The sequence below is a fragment of the Hemicordylus capensis genome, chromosome 3 (genome assembly GCF_027244095.1).
Source record: "Hemicordylus capensis ecotype Gifberg chromosome 3, rHemCap1.1.pri, whole genome shotgun sequence".
Lineage (NCBI taxonomy): Eukaryota > Metazoa > Chordata > Lepidosauria > Squamata > Cordylidae > Hemicordylus > Hemicordylus capensis.
The window spans coordinates 264215392-264240557 of record NC_069659.1 but is presented as its reverse complement, the minus strand read 5'-3'; the positions used below and the strand labels follow the sequence as shown (position 1 = coordinate 264240557).

The 25166-nt window shown below is 43.7% G+C and overlaps 1 protein-coding gene across 11 annotated transcripts in view; it reads left to right on the top strand.

Annotated features, from left to right (window-relative positions):
• TACC2 (transforming acidic coiled-coil containing protein 2) overlaps window positions 1–25166 on the top strand; it is a 272500-nt gene that overhangs the window by 7343 nt on the left and 239991 nt on the right. The window lies entirely within an intron of this gene.

The following is a 25166-nucleotide window of genomic DNA, read 5'->3' as shown; positions in this document are numbered from 1 at the left end:
CTGCTGAGAGAGAGTTTGGGCCCCGGGGAAAAATATTTTTGGGGCTCCTGCCACAAGGCCTTCAACCACTGCAAGGGCAGCTCGGCAGTAAGGCCCCCCAGCCACTGCCACCACCACAAGGCCCAACCGCCAAACTTTAAAATAATTCTAGCCACCACGTGCACAACTGGGGTGGGGTGGGGAGCGTCGACACTTTATTCAAACTGCGCAGGCATGCTGGAGCACCTCGCAGTTCCCAAGGGCTGCTGGGAGAGATGGTCAGGCTCAGTGGCTGCTCCCACTCCACCCACTGCCACAGCGGGGTGCTCGGCTCACTCTCCACCCCCATCCGTGCACATGGTGGCTAGAATTATTTTAAAGATCGGCAGTTTGGCCTCATGGCAGTGGAGGGGTGCTGGCAGGAGGCAAGACAAAAACATTTGCAACACAGTCAGCCCCCGGCCCTCATCCGAACCTCTGGGCCCCAGTAATTTGTAACGGCTCCCCTCTTCCCCCCCCCCGTCGGCCCTGTAGTAGTAGTTGTTGTTATTATTGTTATTGTTGTTATCTGGCTGGTTGACTATTATTATTTCTTGTTTACACAGTCAGAGAGGTGTTATTGACTGGTTTGTTTTATCCAGACATCGAGTCCTTCCCAAGGACCTGGGATGCCAGAAATTTATTGTCAGTGTTGTTGCTGTTATAGATATCGTCGCAGAATATAGGCTGTTCCCAGTAAAGCTGCTTTTTGTAATTGGTTGATGGTGATTTCTGTGGCCCCTATGGTGTTGAGGTGCTTTTCAAGGTCTTTTGGAACTGCACCCAGAGCACCAATTACCACTGGGATGATTTTGGTCTTTTTCTGCCACAGCCTTTCAATTTCAATTTGTAGATCTTTGTATTTGGTGATTTTTTTCTATTTCTTTTTCTTCTATTCTGCTATCCCCTGGTATTGCTATGTCAATTATTTTGACTTGTTTTTCTTTCTTCTCAACTACAGTTATATCTGGTGTATTGTGTGGCAGATGTTTGTCTGTTTGTAGTCGGAAGTCCCATAATATTTTTACATCTTCATTTTCAACAACTTTTTCAATTTTATGGTCCCACCAATTTTTGGCTACAGGTAGCTTGTATTTTTTGCAGATGTTCCAGTGTATCATTCCTGCTACTTTGTCATGCCTTTGTTTGTAGTCAGTCTGTGCGATCTTTTTACAACAGCTGATTAGGTGGTCCACGGTTTCATCTGCTTCTTTACAAAGGTGGCACTTGCTGTTTGTGGTGGATTTTGCTACTTTTGCTCTTATAGCATTTGTTCTTAGTGCCTGTTCTTGTGCAGCCAGTATTAAACCCTCTGTTTCTTTCTTCAAGTTGCCATTCTTAAGCCATTGCCAGGTCTTGGTGATGTCTGATTTTCCACTTATATTGTGCAAATATTGACCATGCAGTGGTTTATTTTTCCATTTTTCTGCTCGGTTCTTGACTTGTTCTTTCTTGTAGGCCTGCTTTCTTTCATTGGTGTTGAATAGTTTTGCATTATTGACCATTTGAAGTGCATCTTCTTCACTGTCGTTGTTGTTATTGATATTATTAATTCAATTTCTATACCGCCCTTCCAAAAATGGCTCAGGGCGGTTTACAAAGAGAAATAACAAACAAATAAGATGGCTCCCTGTCGCAAAAGGGCTCACATTCTAAAAAGAAACATAAGACACACACCAGCAACAGTCACTGGAAGTACTGTGCTGGGGGTGGGTAGGGCCAGTTACTCTCCCCCTGCTAAATAAAGAGAATAACCACGGTAAAAGGTGCCTCTTTGACCAGTTAGCAGGTTATGATAGTATTCCTGGATATTCTGTATGATCTGGTAAGGAACTCTATTTACAAATGGGGCACCCCATTACTAGCTGTGGAAGGTGCAATTGCCCCATGGAGATCTGCTTGGGAATGGGACCCCTTTGTGTTTGCCTGTTAGCTAAAGAAGACATCCCATCATCTTGATACTTTCCTCTTCATAGTTCATGCAACAAACCAGAATTTACAAGATACAGGGCACACAAATGCAAGACTGCAAATTTGTCCTGTCATCTCCAGGTTATTGAAAGTGTTTGTAAGTGTACTGAAGTACACCTTCCCACTAGGGGAAAAAAATCTGTAAATAAAAAAATCCCCCTGGCTACTGAAAACTGATATCCTGACACTGCTAGCAGCTTGTGTTTATAACTGGAAAATTATAACATGGGGTATAAATAGAGCCAGAGCCAGCTTGGCAAAGTAAATGTGTTACACAAGTTTAAATCTGTCATTAGGAGAAGTAGATTAAGTGTTGCATTTGTATGAAGCATTGGGAGGTTGTGCCATCTGGGCAACAGAAGCTGGCTTGATTCATTTGCTTAGTAACAACCAAACAGGAGGACCTTCCGGAGCTCCCTTCCTTTGCTACCACATGATCCAATTAGAAGGCGTGATAATATGGTTTAAACTGGCCTTAATCACTAAGTCACAAACAATTCGGACACTTTGTTTATTAATTTACTTCCTGTTCCTTCTAAGAGAGGAGAATGATGGCTACAGGAGATAAATCACACCAATAATGGGAAAATACTAGATACATTATTTCTAGGTTGGGTTGCCACCTTTTTCTTCTGGAAGGCCTCTGTATTCAACAGCTGCACATGTTTACTAAGATAATTACTGTTCAGGAAACAGAACTTTGTACTAAGTCATCCAGGGCCACAATCAGGCTTAAACTACAAGTCACTTTAAGCACATTATGAGGGCAAGTGTGCTTGTTTTTAATTCAGCAAATGGCAGACAGATCAAGACCATGGCATGGGAAACAGGGGAGTTAAGGCTCTGCCCTTCCAGAATCCCAGTCCAGGTCAGGCTCCCCTGACCTGTTATTTGCTTGGCACGGGGGGCGGGGGCAGGGAGGTCCCTGTTTTCACTAATGGACATTTTCCGCCAGAGCAAATAGCAGCCATGATGAGGCAGAGAGGGACTGGTGGCAGCAAAAGTTTAGCAGTCCAATATATGGAGGCCACTGATTCAGTTGCTATTTCCTGATTAAAAAGCAAGCACAGTCATCTCTGGTGGACCTGTCCTAGGGTCTTATCCTTTTGGACAGAGGTATTAACGGAGAGGTGCAGGATTCTAAATCATAAAATAGGATTATGCATGCCCCCAGCTGGCATTAGTAAATGTATTTCTTGAGATCAATACATATGTGTCATCCAGAAATTTAATTGTGTTTATGGTAACTGCTGCCAGGTTAGCTATAGCCAAACGTTAGAAAGATCAAACCTGGTACATCTGGTACAAGAACTTATGGCATATTGCAATCTCAGAAAAGCTAACCTACATTATTCTGTCCCATGCAAACCAGACTGCAAATAACTCTTTTAACGTAATGTGATCAGATTTTATTCTTTACACCAGTTTGTAAAATTATGGTTGTTTTCCTACAAACAGACAATATTAGAGTGTGGATGGATTGATGAATTGTGGTTTGTTGTTTTATGCTTTGCTGTTTGTGTTTGGATCAATATTATTTAGCATTGTGAATTTGTTTTAATAAAGATTAATTTAAAGAAAAGCAAGCACAGTGACTGGCATCCTGACTAAATTTATCAGTAGTGCTGTTCAGGAGCCCTCTTCAAATACAGAGGCTGTACTTGCGTACCGCCTCCCAAAGCACACCAAACCTCCTGCTCCGGCATGGCACTCACCTTCTCCCCTGTCCTGCTCATGGTTATAGTTGCATTTGTCTGAAGAGGCAAATGTACAGTGGGTATTGAAAAGAATCACCCCCTTCGATAGACCTTAAATTCTGGTTCCCTTACATCCTGAAATGAAAACACAAAGAAAATTCCCTTCACCAGCTGTACTTATCCAATGCAACCTGTAACATCCAACTGAAAAACATCACAATTACAGTCCAGAAAAAGTGTCAGAAATAAAAAACAAGAATTACTGAGATTGAAAAAGGATCACCCCCCCCCATGTCAATATTTTGTTGAACCACCTTTTGCTTTGATAACAGCCTTGAGTCTGTTGGGATACATCTCTATCAACCTTGCACATCTAGACGGAGCAATATTTGCCCACTCCTCCATACAGAACTGTTCAAGTTCGGTCGCATTGGATGGTAGGTGTTGGTGGACTGCTATCTTCAAATCTCCCCACAGATTTTCTATGGGATTTAGGTCTGGGCTCTGACTGGGCCACATGAGGACGTTCACTTTTTTCTCCTTCAGCCACTGTGTGGTCAATTTTGCTGTGTGCTTCGGATCGTTGTCATGTTGAAAGGTGAATCTTCTGCCCATCCTCAACTGTCTGGCAGAGGGTAGCAGGTTTTCTTCCAGAATCTGACGGTATTTTGCCCCATCCATTTTTCCTTCTACCCTAACGAGAGCCCCAGTCCCTGAGGCAGGGAAACACCCCCACAACAGGATGCTGCCACCTCCATGCTTCACTGTAGGTATGGTGTGTTGTGGAAAAAATGTGGCTTGTTCGGGAGGGTCGCAAGGAGAAAGCCACTTCTCAAGAAAGGCCACATTAAAGCTCGTTTGAGCTTTGCCAGAAGGCACCTTGAAGATTCTGATGCCAAATGGAAAAAGGTCTTATGGTCAGATGAGACCAAGATTGAACTATTTGGCCTCAACACCAAACAGTACACCTGGCGTAAATCCAACGCAGCTCACCATCCACAACACACCATACCTACAGTGAAGCATGGAGGTGGCAGCATCCTGTTGTGGGGGTGTTTCTCTGCCTCAGGGACTGGGGCTCTCGTTAGGGTAGAAGGAAAAATGGATGGGGCAAAATACCGTCAGATTCTGGAAGAAAACCTGATACCCTCTGCCAGACAGTTGAGGATGGGCAGAAGATTCACCTTTCAACATGACAACGATCTGAAGCACACAGCAAAATTGACCACACAGTGGCTGAAGGAGAAAAAAGTGAACGTCCTCATGTGGCCCAGTCAGAGCCCAGACCTAAATCCCATAGAAAATCTGTGGGGAGATTTGAAGATAGCAGTCCACCAACACCTACCATCCAATGCGACCGAACTTGAACAGTTCTGTATGGAGGAGTGGGCAAATATTGCTCCATCTAGATGTGCAAGGTTGATAGAGATGTATCCCAACAGACTCAAGGCTGTTATCAAAGCAAAAGGTGGTTCAACAAAATATTGACATTGGGGGGGTGATCCTTTTTCAATCTCAGTAATTCTTGTTTTTTATTTCTGACACTTTTTCTGGACTGTAATTGTGATGTTTTTCAGTTGGATGTTATAGGTTGCATTGGATAAGTACAGCTGGTGAAGGGAATTTTCTTTGTGTTTTCATTTCAGGATGTAAGGGAACCAGAATTTAAGGTCTATCGAAGGGGGTGATTCTTTTCAATACCCACTGTATGTATGTATTTGTTTATTTCGGCCCAAGGCCAGCATATCTGAAGAGGCAAATGCTGTAACTGTGATGGCAGATGTTTCCATGATCGGGAGGTCCCGATCATGGAAATGCCTGCCATCATGGTTACAATAATGTTCAAGAATGTCTGAAGAGGGCTCGGGAGTAGTCTAAAGGACTACTAAATTTAAGTAGAACTTCCTGTAGTAAATTGATTCAGGATGTCAGCAACTACCTCCAATCAAATGCCCTGTTTGACTCTTCAACACTTGACCCTCAACTCTTAGCAGCCTCATCAACAGCTCTCATTACCTCTGCTTATGATGCCTTGTAATTGTTCTCCTGGGCATGTGGGGGCTGCTTGTCCATGAGCAGATCCTATGGGGTCAGGGGCATAGCTATAATTGAGTGAAAGGATTCAAAGAACATGGACCCCCAGCTCCTGAGGGCCCTCCAGACCCACCCCTCCCTATTTTCTTCATTATCTCCCTCACTCTGTGGGGCCATCAGAGAGAGGGATGAACACAGCCCATTCTCCCCTAGCTACACCCCTGTATGGAGTTGGAAGAACATCTACATGACCCATCCACATAGTGGGGCCAATCACATGGGTATCTCCCATGCAATCAACAGAAATGGCCTTTACACTCAACTGGTGTAAAGGCCCCCACTGACTCTTTGGGGAAGGCCCATTCTTTCAGTCTGGCCCACATATGGAGCATAATGAAGTTACAGAGTCATGAGATGATACAGTTAACTGTTCAGTACTGCAGTACTCAGACAGCAGGTAGAGGATAACATGTTGTAATACCCTTTATGTAAAAGGGTATATATATAAACTTTTTCTTGTTATATCCCTGTATTTTGGGGTGACCTGTATCTTGGGTATCGTGGGGAAATAAAATGGCAACTACTCACACTGTGCAGGAGAAGGCAATGGTAAACCCCTCCTAACCAAAGACAACCACAGGGCTTTGTGGTCACCAGGAGTCAAAATCGACTTGACGGCAGAAGGCAGCTATGCAGAGGATGTCTACTGTGGTGTAAAAGCAAGAAAAAGGGAGAAACTGACACAAAACTTAATGTGAATAATAAAATAAACAATCCCTCTACAATCAAGTAACAAATGAACAAAACTATTGACAATTGAAATGAATGTAATGTTGAGAACATTTTTTTTTTTTTTTTGCACATGCTTACCAGGGACTGAACACTACATCTTATTTGAAACATATGCTCTACCAGTGAGCTCTATGGTATCACCCTGTAGAGTTAGCAACAGGACTTGTGCTGCCATGCGTTTAGTATGCATGCAAAGTAGAAAAGCCATGATACTGTTGTCTTAACCTTTCTGGTAGTCTATCTAAGCTCTAGGGAATTTTTTAGTCTATATAGCATTAATAAGATGTCCTGACTTTGAGTATTATATAAATAAGCTGTCTGGTGCTGCTTCAAGGATCAAAACCAAAGTTCACCCAGGATTGTCAGTACCAGTTATGAGAGGTGGTTGCTCTTCTGTTTCCAGGTGTTGTGCTACCATTGCTGGATTACCCAATACAACATCTGGAAGTATCTTTAGTTTGCTATAGTATACTTCTATTTTGCACATGTAAAATGGTCTGAATATTGGTGTGAAGCAGGGCCTCCCAACCTGTGGTACTCTGGATGTGGATGAACTCCAACTCCCATCGTCCTCAGCTACAACTTATTGTGACTGGGGATATTGGGAGTTGTAGTTCAGCAACATCTGGAGTACCACAGGTTGGGAACCCCTGGTGTTAAGTAATGTTACTAATTTGGCGTAATTTCTGTTAAGGCTGCAAGTCTTAATTTCAAATTCTTCAGACCACTAGAATTTAAAATTCTACAGACCATCAAAGCACTGAAATGCAGTGTTTTAAATGGACTAGTGTACTTGAGGCTGTATGGGATCAGGCTGTCTCCATGTTGTGCTAAAAATGCCTCAGCATTGTATAAAATGATGTTCCCCGTACTTTGGAATAAGCATATAAGAAATATGTCGGCTGTTTCTGCAAGCCAGCTTGTCAACAATCTCTTGTATTAACTGGAGCTGACATTAAGTGTTAATAATAGAAGTTAACTCATAAACATGTGCCCTACTTCTTGCATCACTACATTTCAAAGAGTTTCTGTTTATGGGCCTCCACCTCTCCAGTGTGATTCACTGGAAAATTGTTCCCAACATACAAGGTAAAGCTGACATTTGACAGCTTCCATTTTCTGACAAGAACAGGGAAAACAAACAGGCCAAAACAGAAAGCCAGGTTCATAAAAAATGCACACACACAAAAATCCCTGCATATTCTTCGACATCTGCCCCTTTGACACATGAGACATGTTGCCATGTCTCGTTGTTATTATTAGTATTCCTCAGCCTTAATCAGAAGTCTGACTCCACATGGGTGTAACTCGACTAGTATGGTCCCTGTCCTGAGCAGGCCCAGCCCCACCCTGATGCAGGGTGAAGTGGGCCACATGGTAGATTGTCGGGTGTTTATCAGAGGCAGCACAGTAGATCACCTAGCATGCCCTTCCCCATGGTCTTCAGAGGAAGGCTGGCAAAATTGCAACAGTTGTTCTCTTTCTAATAGAAAAAGAATAGAGAGACATTTGGAAGGAAGGAAGGAACTGGTAAGGTAAAGTGTGCCGTTGAGTTGGTGTCAACTCCTGGCGACCACAGAGTCGTGGTTTTCTTGGTAGAATACAGGATGGGTTTACCATTGACATCTCCCATGGAGTATGAGATGATGCCTTTCAGCATCTTCCTATATCGCTGCTGTTCAGTATAGGTGTTTCCCACAGTCTGGGGAACATACCAGCGGGGATTCGAACTGGCAACCTCAGGCTTGCTAGTTAACTCATTTCCCCGTTGTGCCAAACTGGAGGTATGATTTATTTTAACAGGGACAAAAGAGAAAGGGGTGCCATTATAATGATGTTCCACTTCAAACAGCACAATGTCATAGTACAGCACTGTTCCGAGTCCATTTTCTTCAGTTTCCTTTCCTTTCAACCATTCCTGCTGGAGTGTGACTGTCTTACTGCTTAGGTAGCCAAGTCGCAAACCAGAAAATGTGCATATGCCTTTAAATCTAATGTTCAGCAGTATAGAAGGCAGTTGTGGCTTATCTTCCTGGCTCTCTTGTCCATTCCTGTAATAGGCAGACCTCCTGGTGTGTGTGTGCACACATGCACATGCTGCATAGCAAATGTTCTGATTACATGATGGAAAGAGGGTTGTTTTGTGCATTTCATTTCTCCAGGACCATGTCCCGTGCTGACTATTGTGTGTCAGCAACAAAGCAGAAATAAGGACAGCTGTCATGCAGATATGATCAAAGGAAAATCTGTAGTTAGTTGCTTGTTCAGTGAGTCTTCATTATTTTGACTTCCTTGGTAGTACATATTGAGTAGATGGTACGCCATTCAGGACATACCTATTTCAAGGCAGATACTGTTTGTGGATATACCTCAACAATGAAACCAACATGTATCTAGCAAATCTTAGCTGAGAGTTTCTCATATGCATGTTTATTATCGTTGGCTGCAACATCAACAAGCAATGACTTGTATGTTTCAAAGAGCCATCGCAGATCAAACAATACAGATATAAAGTTCATCTCCCTTAAAATCTTATAAAATGGTACTTTTAGCTGGATATAGCTCATATGTTCAGCTGCAAAGAATGGAACTATAGTAGATTAATCTACAGTACTTCTGAGTAATGCATAGATAAATGCAAATCCATTTTTAGCTGATATTTGTATGCATCTTGAGTTGCATGGCTGTAAAAACTAACATCAGAAGCAGTTCTGTCATTTAGAAAATTGTTATTCACAATACTTTGTACGAATAGAGTCTCATCTAGAATACTATTGCACTTTCTTGATGCATACTGATCTGGTACCTCAGTATTATTGGCAGTACTAAAAAAAAACATTAAAAGTTATATTCTCACATCAGCAGTTGTGCTTACTTCTCCTCAGAGTGGACAAAAACTGTTAAGTTATTGATTTCCACTGTGTCTAATAATTTAATCATTCTCTAATTATGGTTACCTTAGATAATTTATAATTTAAACAATATTCTTTTTGCAGCTGCCAAAAAAACCAAACACAAACCAGTTGAGGAAAAAGTTGGTACCTACTCTTTTGTCGGATGTACTTGGATATTGAAATGTCATGGTGGAATTATTTCTGTTTGGGGGCTAATGATAGAGAGAAACCATATAAGATCAGTGTGGGCTCTCTCATCTGGGGATTTGCTTGGACATCTGCATCATCCTGGAGCTTTTCCAGATGGTGACTTTACTTTGCTTCACCCCAGGGGCGTAGCTATAATTGGGCGAACGGGTTCAAAGAACCCGAGCTTTGCCTAATCAGGAGCCGCCATTCGCGGCCCTGACATGCCCCCCGCATCTGATGTCAGACGTGGGGGCAGTAGTTTAGCTCCTGAGCGGGGGCCGTGCGGCCCCTTCGGGAGCTAAACAAAGGCTGGTGCTGTGAACGCAGCGCCAGCCTAACTAGCTCCTGAAGGGGCCGTGTGGCCCCTTCAGGAGCTAAGACTGGTGCTGCGTTCGCAACGCAGCCCAGAAGCATCTGAAGAGCTGCTCCTGGGCTGCGCTGCGAATGCAGCACCAGCCTTTGTCTAATTGCTGAAGGGGCCACGCGGTCCCTTCAGCAGTTAAGCTGCTTCTCCCGAACGGAGCCTCAAGGCTCCGTTTGGGAGCCAGGCCATGCCCCCCGCGTCTGACGTCAGACACAGGGGGTGGGGCAATCGGGGCACCTGCCACGGCCACACACGGGCCGCCGGTGGGCTAGCTATGCCCCTGCTTCACCCCCGGGTGGATGTGCATGCATTAACATATCAGCCAGATTTACCCCAAAATCCATGTGATATATCAGAGAGCACTCCATACACTGTTCGGGGGTTTCCCTGCATATCAAAGCTTAGCCCGATTTATGTCTGGGTTTAAAAAAAAAATCAGCTTTCTGCTTTGGGTTTTTTGGGATGGCTATGATTTGTTTTAGGATACCCCTCTCCTGCATTTAAGCCTGTGTTTAAGTGTAGATAACACTGTGAGGTTATTCACACAATCGAAAACTGTGTTTGGCAACTGTGTGTACTCCCAATTTTTGATTGTGTGGAAGCAAGGTTAAAGGAAAACCTGGGTAGAAGTGATTGTGTGGAAGCAAGGTAGGAGAAATAACCTTGCTTCCACACAATCACTTCTACCCAGGTTTTCCTCTAACCTTGCTTCCACACAATCAGAAATTGGGAGTACACACAGTTCCCAAACCCAGGTAGAACACAGTTTTCGTTTGTGTGAATGACCTCTGTGTCTGTATGCACCCACTGTTACAGTTTCAGGTTTTCCTTGTATAATGTTTCAAAATGTAAGCTGAGACTCCTGAGATTACAAAAAGTGTTTGTGGTCACAGTGGGTGTGGATATCAGTGACATTCACATGGAGTCCATAGCCCACATGTTTTCAACCCTCTGTTAGATTAAAAAGTATAGGAAGCTAAGGAAATCGACATTAAACATTGGCATGTCTGCTATGAGGACAAATTCTGAAGCATATTTCCCTCTTAAGAAGCACTAGCAGATTGAGTGTGGGTGACTGGTTCTACTCTGTACCTGGGGTGGAGTCAAAGTTGTTTGTTCAACTGGTTATGCTTATGTATTTAATTTAAGGTGGGTCATTTTAAATGAAAGCTAAATTCATGTGATTCGGAGGAAGGGAAGGCAGAGGAGGAAAACAAAGGCAGGGACTTTTGAAGTCTAGCTAAAAAGACTGAGCTGCTGGATGCTTTCTAAAGTACCAAAAGGGATCTAAGCAACCAGATTGTTTTTCTTCCTGGAATGTAAGTATGCTAAGGAATTTATTTCTATTACTGGGAGGTCAAATTGTTTCTCTTTCACATAACAAGGTCTCCAATTACTTTAGACAGATTTATCTGAAACACAGGTGTATTTAAATGGTTTTCCTGAAACAAAATGCTCATGTTTAAAAGTGTAGTATCTAGATGGCACTCACTCACTCAATCTAGAAATAAGAGAAAACAATCTGACAATGCTTATTAAATTGATCATTTAAAAGTGTATTTAAAGGATAAATATTTTAAAAAGAGATGCAGAATTGGAGATACAATCCTTTTGGATTTTGCAAATCTTTTAAATCTAGTGTAATGTTTTGAAATAAAGTGCTTTAGGAATTTTTAAATTGACAGCTATCTCTTCATATTAAGAGTCTAGAAAGACAATTTGCCTGTATATTTAATCTCTGGATAGATATATTTTAATGCTAATCTACTGAACAGAAGAATCCAGAGGACTTCTTCACATTACAGCGTGCATGGGGAAGAATTAAGTAGCCAAGTAAAGGTTTGTAGCATGGTGGGAGGTGAATCAGCATCTTCCTTCTGCAATTTCTAGAGCTTAATATCTGTGCATATAAACAAGGAGAGAGAAAAGTATTGTGATACTTCGCTGAAAAGTTTTATGTTTTAATATTCTGCAAGCTGTTTTGTTTTTTTCTGCAAGCTGTTTTGGTTGTTTAAAAGGCAACACTATCAAACAGAATGTTGAAAGACTTTGACCCAATCCAGGGATCCATGTGGACTCAAATATTATTTCGTTTAAATGGAGAGACCAAATATGAGCAGGCAGAGGATTTAAATGAACAGGGTGAGGGATGCTCTGTGCACACATTGGACCTCTTGGGGCCAGAACAGATTGTTGATTTGGGGCACTCCTATTTGGCAATGTCTAACCATTAAAACTAATAAGATGAAACTAAGGCATGAGAGACTAGTACTATAGCAGTAAAGACAATGAGGTAATTGAGTGTGTGTGGTGGGGGGGGAATCCTCTTAGGATCTTATTTACTATTTCTCACATTAGAATCCCAGCCTTCCTCCAAGTGAAGAGGGAGAAATACATGATGTTATTTCACATTATAATCTTACAATAATCCTAAAAGGCAGGTTAGGTTTAGAGACAGTGACTTACTTGAAATTTCCCAGTGGAGTGGGAGACAAGGCAGCTGTGGTGTCTCCAGCCAATTTGTCTTCTCATACTATTGTATGCTGCTTTTCCCACCTGACATGCAGCACAACTGGAGTCCTAGTGCTCATTACAGCAAGTTAGGATGTGTCTGTGCAGGCGTGCGTGTGCGTGGTCAAACAGGAATGGGGAGAATAAATGGGATACACCATGCCTGCCTTGTTGAGAATGTAAAAGTAGGTGTGCATTCTCTGGATTGTATCCCAGCAGTTCTAACACGCAATGAGTGCTCTGAATAAGCAAGGATTTGAAGCCAAGCCTTCTGGGCCCGCTTGCAGTGCCCTGCGACCTTTCTCATGATCGCATGAGCGGGCTTGCCACTGACCCGCCACCGGGGGAGAAGGCTGCAGAAGGTCACCTCCCTCACAGATGATCTTGCTGCTGGGTCTGGCGCATGGGTCGTACACCCAGACGTTCTGCTGCTGCTCCAGGCAGTGCGGAAGTGTGGGGGCCGGGATGCATCCTCCTGAGCCCCGGAGATCCCAAATGCACAAGTGCGCAATGCATTATGGGGATCCCCCCAGCGACAGCTAGGAACTCGCTCCTGTGTCAGCACCATCTGGGAGCAGCTGGTGCTGACACATGAGCAATTAGCCCAGGTTACGAATGTGCTTGCACCGTTAGCCTTGGCTTACTGGCTGGCTTCCTTGGTGGGTTTGCTGCAGAGGTGCTGCCAGGAGCCATGCAGCTCCTGGTGGTTCTCACAGGCAGCCAAGCCCGGGCTTAGCTGCCCTAGCCTGGTCTTGGCTGCTTGTGAGAACAGCCTCCCTGTTTACTATACCACACTAGCTAACATGTCCCCTGAGATAACAATATCCTATTTCCTCCTGGTTTGTTTTAACTGTAGGGTAGAATATGAGCCAACCCCTTATTTAGCAGAGGAACCCAATTTGACGAGAGGGGGAGCTCAGGGAAGAGATCTGGAGACAATTGCTTCAAAACTAAAACAAGTAAAAATTGATTGGAAGAAATTATAAACTTGGATAGAAAGTCTGTACTTCCTACTTCATGCTGGAAGAAGGAAGAAAGGACATGGAGAACAAAGAAGAAGGGTGTGTTCTAAGAGTATTCATCTACCAATCACAGAAGAGTTGAGAACGGAGACAGAAATTAGAGAAAACAAAGGGGTAGTCCTACACTCTCTGCCTTAACTCCTAGGGTCTCTAGTGGTCAGTTGCAGTTATTGGTGTTGAGAGTCAATGCCTATGGAGTCACATCTCCCACATTAATGACCAGCTGACCACATGCTGTCTCATCGGTATAGTATGTGTTAACTCTTCTCCAATCCTACTGTCTTCTGATATTTTTACTTATGCACAGCCACATCTTTGAGGTTCTTTGCTTCTAAAAACAGTTGAAAGATCAGAGTTCAGTTCTAAAGATCAAATATAAGCACACACATGGACACTTCTTAACCTAGAGTGTCAATGACTAATTTACTCTACTTTATAAATGATGCAGAAAACACAAAACATTCAAGATATTACTTTCCCAAAACATACTGTATAGAGAGAGAGAGAGAAAAGTACAAATTTAGAAATAATATACTGGGCTAGAAATCAAGTATCTCAAGAACCTCAACAAACATAAATAGACAGCCTTTCCTCTAAAGTGTTAAATTACTAATTCAGGAGAGCCTGGATTAGTTCACCCTTTAGCTATCCACCACCCAACTGTGTAAGATTGGACTCAGGAGGTGGGAGCTGTATCAGCTCCAGCCATTGCACAGATCACTTTATCATGTTTCCAGTGCATTTCTTTAATCTACCTCTCAACAGAATTCTAATTGTCCTGTCCTTGAAAAGACAGCAATTCTTTCCAAAGGCCCTCAAAATAGGGTGGTATCATAAAATGTAGGATTTCATTTTAGATCATGAGCATGGATTCTAGCACACTCTGATTTCCTGCACATGTCAACAATAACAAATTTGATGTTAAGTAATGACCCAGCATTAACCTGAAACCTGGAAGTTCCTAAGCATGAGATGTGCCCATTTTGCTTATCATTAGTGGAGAAGACCAGGGCACATCAGTGAAATAACATGATTTGATGCAGAATTACATATGATGGTCCCAACATGTAAGTAAGTGTGTGTGTGTGTGTGTGTGAGAGAGAGAGAGAGAGAGAGAGAGATTAAGGCACAAGAAGGGGCACACAGGCAGAACATCCTACTTCACCTTCCAGTCAGTTCTGGAAATCATTTTCTCATACTGGGCTCTGATGCTGGAAATGAGTCCAGTTGAGGGTGATACCAAATTTCACGGATTCAGCACTGCCCTTCCTACTTCACAAATCCACCACCACTTAACACATTATAATAATGTAAATAATTATTAATTGTATTCCTTTTACTAGATCAGTTACGTCTCTCTCTCACTTTATATCTTCCTAACAACTTATATATGCATATCAAACTGCCTTAGACTGAGTCTACTGTGGCTAGCAGTGGTGACTCTCCAAGATTTCACAGAGAGCTTTTCTGTGCCTGGATTAGGGCTGTAGGTATAACTGAGTGGATGGGTTCAAAGAACCGCCCGCCCCCCCCGCCACACCTGAAGGCCCCCCCAGCTTCACTGCTCCCTATTTTCTTCATTATCTCCCTCACTCTGAGGTGCCGCCAAGGGCAAACACGGCCCCCTCTCTCCTAGCTATGTCCATAGGTGGATTACCTCATAGGCAGTATAAGCACTGCCTACAGCAACAAATCTTGGGGAATGGCATCTTTTATTTCACCTTTAAAAATGCTGCTGTGTGGCGGTGGCGGCACAGAAGGAATGGCAGCGAGAGCACCACCTGCTTCCTAAACCATGACAGGAGGTGAGGTCGGCGGCTGGAGGCAGGCAGCAGAGCCAGTGACTAAAGAGCTCCTCACTCGAGCCCGGCTTCCTCACAAATGACACAGAGAGGGTGATTTCAGGCCTCTGTGCACATGTGTGCAGAGGCCCCAAACCGGTACCGTTGCCTCCACACAGCAGCATTTTTAAAGGTAAAATAATTGTTATTTTATTATTTTTATTTTTTACTTTTTTAACTTATCCTGCTCCTCCTCCAAAGAGCCCAGAGCAGTGTACTGCATACTTAGGTTTCTCTTCACAGCAACCCTTTGAAGTAGGTAAGGCTGAGAGAGAAGTGACTGGCCCAGAGTCACCCAGCTAGTTTCATGGCTGAATGAGGATTTGAACTTGGGTCTCTCTGATCCTAGTCCAGCACTCTAACCACAACACCACGCTGGCTCTCATCTAATTAGGTTTCCCTCCCCCATCAAGCCCCCTTACCCTTGTCCATGGGGTGGCTAATCTTTGGCTACCTATGGGAGGCAAAAAGATTAATCCGTCCCTGGCTGTGTCCCTGGCCTGGATCCATCTTTTCTGGAGTTGCCAGGAACTTAAACCTATAACCTTTTGCATGAAAATCATGTGCTCTATGACCCCTTCCTTTGTGAGGTAGGTTAGGTTCAGACATGGTAACTGACCCAAGGGCACCCAATGAGCTTCATGGCCAAGTAGGGATTTGAACCTACTTCCAGGCCAGTATTGCCTGCATGGTATAGTGGTTATAGTACTGGACTAGGACCGGGGAGACCCAAGTTCAAATCCCCATTCAGCCATGAAACTAACTGGGTGACTCTGGGCCAGTCACTTCTCTCTCAGCCTAACCTACTTCGCAGGGTTGTTGTGAGGAGAAACTTAAGTATGTAGTACACCACTCTGGGCTCCTTGGAGGAAGAGCAGGATATAAATGTAATAAATAAATAAATAAATAAATAAATAAATTGTAATGACTACACTACACTCTCTCAAAGACATATCCTGTTATGGATATCTTGTTATGTGTGATTGGCCTTGCATTGTAGTAAAATGAAACAAAGTGGTAGCCCTATTAGCCTCTGAGTCCCAGCCTAAAGCAAACATGTAGAGTGCAAGTTTAATATTGCAGGGTGTTGCTCTGTTGTGAATGATGTAAAGTGATGTTCAGAGATTAGCTCTAATTATCTGAAAATAAAACAAATTCATGCATATGGACATGCCATATGTGCACTGACATTTTACCAGATGAGTGCCAGCTCTGGTTGGAAAGTGAAATGTTGTAATCTTTTGAAAATTAAAAAAAAACAGTCAGTGGAACAGGAAGTATATCTATAAGTTAAACCAGGCCTTGGTTCTAATTAGATCTCTGAGTAATTCAGCAGCTGCTTGTGTAAAAACAACCCACACAGGCTGAAGTAATTTTGCTACAATCAAAAGTGAAAATTATGCAGAAGGCATGGAAATACAGTCTCTCTTGATATGAGAATCTGGCTTTGCATGAATAAAGAACATAATTTTGCAGATGAACAATTCATATGCATAACCTCAGAACTAGATAGGGACAGTCTTCTGACCAATGGGGAGGGAAATATTTCTTAACTGGACTTGTGTAGCTGGGGAAAACTCATGTGTAACACAAAACTCACCATCCAAGGGCCTTCTAGAGTACAGGGAATGGTGGATGGATGGCTTATATAGTACGTAAATTTGGGGAGATGTTCAGAGACATATGTTTGGTGTGGTATACAAATATAATAAATATTTATAACTATCACTTGTCTCTGCAGTAACTTCTTACCAGTGGTTGTTCATACAATAACTCCAGGACAATAATGTATGCAGTTCATAATGCCCTCTAAGAGCCTAGTGATATGCCTTTAGGGGATCACCATTAATAATTATTGGATCACCATTAATCTTTTAGGTTCACCAAAATCTGTTGCAACAGTTCTCTGTGTCAGAACTGTTTCAAGTAAACTCAAGGTTTCCTGGAAACGCCCCCCTCCTCCTCTCCCCTCTGCCTTTTGTCAGAACATTAGAAGTGGAATGGTGGATGGGTGGGGGTTAAGCCAGTCACAAAATAGCAAATTAGGTAGGCAGAGCCAGTTGCAAAATGGCGGTTAAAAAAAACAATGTCTCTGTAGCGTAAGGGATTTTAACATCAAAACTCCACAAATGGCCAAAGATCTGATCCAATAAATTCATATTCATTTTGCAGATGAGGTAGGGTTGCAAGGACCAAATGGTGAAAAAAGTTGATATTCATCATCAAAAAAGTGGAAATAGAGGATGCTTTTCATCAAACAAGTGCCCACTTGCCTAACATTTGAATATGTTTGTTTATATTATAGATGCATGATTTGATAAACATTGGATAATTCAACAATAAATACAGCTCACCACTGTGAAGCTGATGACCAGGTGATCATCATATGTCTGCTCAGTCTGCTGTCTAGGAGCAGAATTCTCAAGGCCCTGCTTCTTAACTGTAAATTCATCTCCTGGTTAGTTTTACCACACACATAATCCTCTGTCCTCCTTCTCATGGGTCACCCAGCCTGCTCTCCCCGACCAGGCCAGCAACATCACCTCTTGGCTTGAGGCAGGCTAGCTAGCTAACTACTGAGCCAGCCTTTTCGCATAATGGCACAGCAGTGTCTGTGTGGTCTCCCACTCACTTGCTGTTCTCTATGACTACACACATTTATAGACTGTTCTTCAACAGAAGGTTTCACAGTTATTTAAATAAATAAATAAATAAATACATTAATTAATTAACTAATAATGAGACCTAATAATGACTAATTATTAACTAATAATGACTACCCAGTCCCCAAAGGGCTCACAATATAAAAAGAAACACCAGGTAACACCAGCATCAGCCACTGAAGGGATGCTGTGCTGGAGTTGGATATGGCCAGTTGATCTCCCCATTTATATATAGATGAGATTCACCACTTAAAAAGGTGTCTTTTTACTCAGATAGCAGGGGTAATTGCTACATGAGTAAAGTTAATTTGCGAACTGCTAACTTGTCACTGCTACTGCCATTGCCACCTGCTGGCCCTACCTATCCGTGCTCCTGCATCACATGGCTCCACAACCTGCCACTGAAGCATAACCTCCACTCTGGCTTCCCCATTGGAGGGATGGTGAGTAGGAAGGGGAAGAAGCCAGAGGAAGAGAAGCTTCTCATGAGAACAAAGTGTTCTGAGCCAACAAAAAGCTCCAGCTACTCTCCAGAACTTCAGACACTACAACTATGCAAAAAAAGTTGTTTGGTCCCCAAAAGAGTTTCTATTCCTACTAATGGAGGGGGAAAAAGTTGTTTGGTTCCCCAAATAGTTGCATATCCTCTAGCTAGCATATGGAATTAGTTCCACCAGTGTCACAAAGTGACCAGTTCTTTATATAGTGACCATGTATAGTCTGGGCATGAAGGCAGAAAGAAGACAAAAAACACTCCTAAATAATTCAATGGGCTTTATTATAGAAAGTTGCACATCAGGATAAAATTCAAACAGGTCATCCAAATCAAACATGTTTCTGATTCAAGGTGTAGTGCGATGTGCCTAGCTATCCTATGTGTGTGCAATCAATAATTACAGCTGTCTAACAAATCCTAATAAAGCAATTAGAGAGAAACAGAGAGAGAAGCAGGAAGGAAGGGCTTAGGGAAAGTGGTGGCAGTGATTAGTAGGTAGGAGGGAAGGAGGAGCAGGTTGGGCTATGCATTGAATAGGCATCTCACCAGGTTCACAAAGAAGTCTTCAAAGGACTTGTTCATTGCTGGGGCTTGAGAGTGATGCAGGCTTCAGATGAAGGAGAAATGCTGATACTGGAGAACAGGAGCCTAGAGAGCAATGCAAGCTTCAAGCAGTCAAGCAGGCTCGTGGTAGATGCTCAGAGTGAAGTGGGGAGCAAGAGCATCATGGCTGGGGGAAGTCTTGACTTCTCACTGTGCAGCAGAGGTCACAGACAGTCCCTTCTCCCTGGAGAGAGTTCCTGCTTTAGCCCCGCGGCTTTGAGCAGCAAACTAGGATCATTCTTGAGCAAAGATCTGCTGGTTAGGCAAAGCTTGCTAGCTCTCTGTTCAGTGAGCTCAGTTCTTTAAACAGTAGTTGTTTCTTCCTTTTGATCTCCATTGTCTTTTAATCATTGAAATTAGCTCAAGATATTAAGTCAAAACAGGATTTGAGTTCCATCTCCTGTTAGCAGAATATTATTCTATTGTCATTTCCAAAGCAAATTTGCCTCTCTTGGTCCCAAGAATATTAAGAGTCAGAGGAGTTAGTGAAAGAATTAGATCTATCTGTATGAGACAGCAATTAAATTACTTCTTGTGTACATCTATCTAGTGTGTAATTATAACAAAAGGATGTTTAAAGTAAAATCAAAAGGGGCGCATGTCTGAGGCTAGTTAATCAATACATTTGACTAAGGCAGAAGCGTCCTGTCAGCAGAGGTAAGGGATTACCTCAGAGCAAGTCAATTTTAGCATTTGGATACCTGTGAGACAGGTAATCAAGACTGACCCATTGTGTCTCTTCTGAGTTTCACAACCACTGATAAACAATGCTAGATTACCCCTGCCTTCAGAAATCAATTACCAGAGGCAGTCATGAGATCTGGGTATCATGCCCTGGTGAGCTCATCTGAATTCAGGCATTAATTCCAATGCTTTTTAACATCTACATGAAACGGCTGGGAGAGATCATGCGGGGATTTGGTGCTGGGTCCTATCAGTATGCTGATGACACCCAAATCTATTTCTCCATGTCAACTTCATCAGGAGAAGGCATATCCTCCCTGAATGCCTGCCTGGAGGCAGTAATGGGCTGGATGAGGGATAACAAACTGAGACTGAATCCAGACAAGACGGAAGTACTTGTTGTGTGGGGTCGTTACTCAGGAAACGATATTGACCTGCCTGTTCTAGATGGGGTCACACTTCCTCAGAAGGAACAGGTACGGAGTCTGGGAGTGCTTCTAGATTCACACCTCTCCCTGGTTTCTCTGGTTGAGGCAGTGGCCAGAAGTGCTTTTTATCAGCTTCACTTGATACGCCAGCTGCATCCATTTCTTGAGATTGATGACCTCAGAACAGTAGTACATTTGCTGGTAATCTCCAGACTTGATTACTGCAATGTGCTCTATGTGGGGCTGCCTTTGTATGTAGTCCGGAAACTACAATTAGTACAGAATGCGGCAGCCAGGTTGGTCTCCAGGTCATCTAGAAGAGACCATATTACTCCTATATTACAGGAGTTACACTGGCTGCCAATAGGTTTCCGGGCAAAATACAAAGTGCTGGTTATAAGGCCCACGGTATTTAAGAGAACGTCTTCTTCTGCACGATCCCCTTCGTCCACTGCATTTGTCACGGGAGGCCCGTCTCTGGCTACCTTCAAGTCAGTTGGTGACCACTCAGGGACGGGCCTTCTCAGTTGTTGCTCCGAGACTTTGGAATGTGCTTCCCGCTGACATAAGACTCTCCCCATCCCTAGCGGTTTTTAAAAGAGCTCTGAAGATTCATCTTTTTAACCAGGCCTTTTAACCTTTTAACTTTTGTAATTTTAAATATTGTAAATTGTTTTTGTTTTTAGGCTGCTTTTTGGCATTTTAATTGATTTTAATGTTTTGTGTTTTTGTATTGTTTTATTATTGTGAACCGCCCCAAGACTTTGGTTTGGGGTGGTATAGAAATGTATTAAATAAATAAATAAATTCCTTAATAAAATGGAGTCAGACACAGGCCTGGATTCCATATAATTCTGGGTTGGTAACTCTGGGTTTAATGTTGGAGTCAGGGTGTCCCCAACATCCTAAAATGGGGAACACTGAGGCTGAGCAATTAACAGATATAGGACGGACTGCCCGTAACTGTTATCAGTTTTATGGCTGCTTGCACTTTCTCCATCAAGAAATGTATTGGCAGCTTGGCTCTAAAGTGTGGTAGTTTTCACCCTTCATGACTATTTGTTTTGGCTTAATGTGGGGAATTTAACTCAATCTAGTGCAAACCTGCATACAGCCAGATTGTACCCTGAGGTAGTGGGAAAGCTCACTGTGGATAGGATACACCTGTGTTGGAGCACTCAGAACAGCACCTTAAATAACAGACACCTTTCCTGAAAGCAAAGTTAGAATATATTGGAAAACAGACATTTACTGGTGAAAATCAGTGGTTAGCGCCAAGCAGAATTGCTGGCTATGATCTTTCCTTCTGAGAATGGCATTGAGTTGTTCGGAGAACAACTCATAATGTTTTGAGAGTGGCATAGAGTTGCCCCAGTACACACTTTCAGTTTAGTGCTGAGGGAGGGGATAGAGTTGCGAACACTAGTTAATGGGGGGAGGAGAGTGCAGGGGAGAACAGTTCTATAGCTACCTACCTTGCATCTTTGCCTTGTGCTCGAACAAAGAGAAGCAGTTTATCCTTTTGGCAGGGGAAACTACAGGCAGTTAGGTTTAGGGTGATTTCAGCTAGTGATTCAAGATCAGAGTGATTCTAACTCAGGCTTGAGAATCTCTAGGACTCATCCACGGAATGTACGATCTCTCTGGGCTTTCTTTGGGGTGGATAGTCAGTTTAGTGAGAGATTGGTAGCCTCAGTCCTTGGGAACAGCACAATGTGGAACTGTCCTGGGTGATGCTGTACAAATTATTAACTCTCCAGGATACTTTTTTTTTAAATATCCTATACACCCTTTAGACTGAGCTCTAAAGGGAGTTTGCTCTGTTGTGTAATGTCTTAATAGTGATTACCTTTTAATTTCCTGGGGAGACTTCAGTTAATTTCCTATCAGTGTTCTCTTTGACATACTTCTTGAAACAAACGTCTGAATAGGTAATCTCCCAAGGAAGAGAATTGCACAAGGAAGGGGGATGCTGATTTTCAGCATTGCTCACTTGATTTAACTTAAGAGTCTTGTCTGTGGGTGTGAATCTGTCCTAGGTTCTTGGCTTATCTGGGTGTTCAATAATTGAGAGAGAAACCTCATTCCAATCTCAGTACTTTGATGCTTGGTCTATTCTGGCATTTGGCAGAAGATGACAGAATAGCTTGGGACAGTCTCTATCAGAGTGGCACTTCCTAGTCCCCTAGGATCACATTAATTACTTGAGGGCACTTTTAAAAAGCCTGGACAGAATGACCTATTTCCTCTCATCAAAGGAATGCACTCAGGGAGAGGCTTCCTCATGACTAGAAACAGTGATACAGCCAAGATTCAATATGGGGCTACACTGGGGTGTAAGGGGAGCAGGTTGGCATGGTACAAGACAAGTCCAAGGTCATCCATGGGATGCAAGTTAGTTTTCTTTATTTACAACTTTCAAAGGGACAAGAAGTTGCACCAGCATTCTTAATCATAACCCCATTTTAGAGATAGGGGAAAGTGATGCACAGCCCCATTTTAGATAGGGGTGTGCACCGGACCGCGGAGCTGTGGTCCGGCACTGGGGTGGGGGGTTCCATTCAGGGTGGGGGGGGCTTTACTCACCCCTCCCACGCTTTGCAGCTTTGGCGCCATAATTACCTAAAAAAGTGCGGCTGCAGAATCGCTCGCCGCCCGCTCCTATGGCTCCCATGGCTCCTGCTTGTTTCAAAAACCGGGAGGCAGGATACTTCCCTGCCACCCCCAAAGCCCCCTCAAGCCATTTTAGCTCTTTAAATCTCGCCCCAGACCGAGTCCTATAGCGCTCGGGCGGGCGGCGGGGAGATGTCCTTCCATCCGCCCGCCCCCTTCCCTGCCTTCTGCGAAGTGCAGGGAGCTCCCTGCACTTCGCAGAAGGCAGGGAAGGGGGCGGGCGGATGGAAGGACATCTCCCCGCCGCCCGCCCGAGCGCTATAGGACTCGGTCTGGGGCGAGATTTAAAGAGCTAAAATGGCTTGAGGGGGCTTTGGGGGTGGCAGGGAAGTATCCTGCCTCCCGGTTTTTGAAACAAGCAGGAGCCATGGGAGCCATAGGAGCGGGCGGCGAGCGATTCTGCAGCCGCATTTTTTTAGGTAATTATGGCGCCAAAGCTGCAAAGCGCGGGAGGGGTGAGTAAAGCCCCCCCCCCGCCCTGAATGGAACCCCCCACCCTAACCCTCCCGAACCAAAACCACCCCTTGTCCGGACCGGTTCGGAGGCCAGTAGAATGGCCTCCGAACCGGTCCGTGCACACTACTAATTTTAGATATACTGTAAGAGAAAAAGATACTTGGAGATATACAACTTGTTGAGGCAGGTAACTTACATACACAACGAGTAGGAGGAGATCAAGCATGACTTGTACCCTTAGCTAAGCAGTGTTCACCCTGGTTCCATATGAACGGGAGACTAGGAACATTGGAACATAGGAAACTGCCATATACTGAGTCAGACCATTGGTCTATCTAGCTCAGTATTGTCTTCACAGACTGGCAGCGGCTTCTCCAAGGGTGCAGGCAGGAATCTCTCTCAGCCCTATCTTGGAGAAGCCAGGGAGGGAACTTGAAACCTTCTGCTCTTCCCAGAGCAGCTTCATCCCCTGTGGGGATCTTGCAGTGCTCACACATCAAGTCTCCCATTCATATGCAACCAGGGCAGACCCTGCTTAGCTATGGGGACAAGTCATGTTTGCTACCACAAGACCAGCTCTCCTCTCCAGAAGAAGTCCAGAAGTCCAGTCTCCTCTCCAGAAGAAGAAGACGCTCACACTCACTAGAAGTGTGAAAACTGTAAGATATTCCCCTCAGGGGATGGAGCCGCTCTGGGGAGAGCATCTAGGTTCCAAGTTCCCTCCCTGGCATCTCCAAGATAGGGCTGAGAGAGATTCCTGTCTGCAACCTTGGAGAAGCCACTGCCAGTCTGTGTAGACAATACTGAGCTAGATAGACCAATGGTCTGACTCATTATATGGTGGCTTCCTATGTTCCTATGGGTGCAGGGAACGCTGGCCCAACTCACCTTCCTTCCAGATGATAGCAGAAATGTTGCTGGGACCACAGAGTGCTCCCAGACGATCCACACTGTGCCACACAGTCCAGAGTTTTGGAGGCCTGGATGATGCATCCCAGCCTCCAGATATCCCACAATGCACTGCACCACAAGCACAGTGGATTGACGGAATCCCCCAGGAGGCGAGCACTATAGGCACATTTCATGGTGCTCCAGGCACCTGTCTCTGTGTCCACTTGGGCTGAACACAGCCCAAGTTAACATATGATCCTGGAGCTGGGGTTAATAGTGCCATGGCACTCTTAAGCCCAGCTAAAAACAAGGATAAAAAGCTGGGCTAGGTGGCAGTGCCCCATGGGGATCGGGCCTGATCCTAACAGTTCTCACACACAGCCTAACCTAGGCTGGGCTTCCTTAGCCTGGGATAGGCTGTGTGTGAGAACAGCTGCATAGAATTACATATGAGTAATTGCACTTGAATTATATATGAGTAATTGTATTTTTACTTCAGATACTCAAGTAAATGAGTACAACTGCAGCAAAAACAAAACAGTTACTATGAGGCTTGGAAACCGAATATTGGGGCCATCACGACACATCACAGTGATCTTATTTGGTTCAAAATGTCTAGGGCTTGGATTTAAAATAGAAGAAGAAATCTGACACATGACTGCAAACCTTATTTCTCTACCTTTTAGCCAACAATAAAGATTGGTCAATCTGCTCAATTACAGAGGGGGAGAGAGAGAGAGAGAGAGAGGCAGGCTGAGCATCTACATTAAACTATCTTTTGTGGGGAAGCTGCTGAAATCTTCCCAGCTTAACACTTAAATTGAAGGAGTAGTGTGTCTTTGAACATATGCAGTGTGTCTTTCTCTGAAACTGCAGCCACTAGAAAGCGTATTTTGTTTTATTTCATCAGGTTTTCTCAGCCGATTACTTTCAGATAAT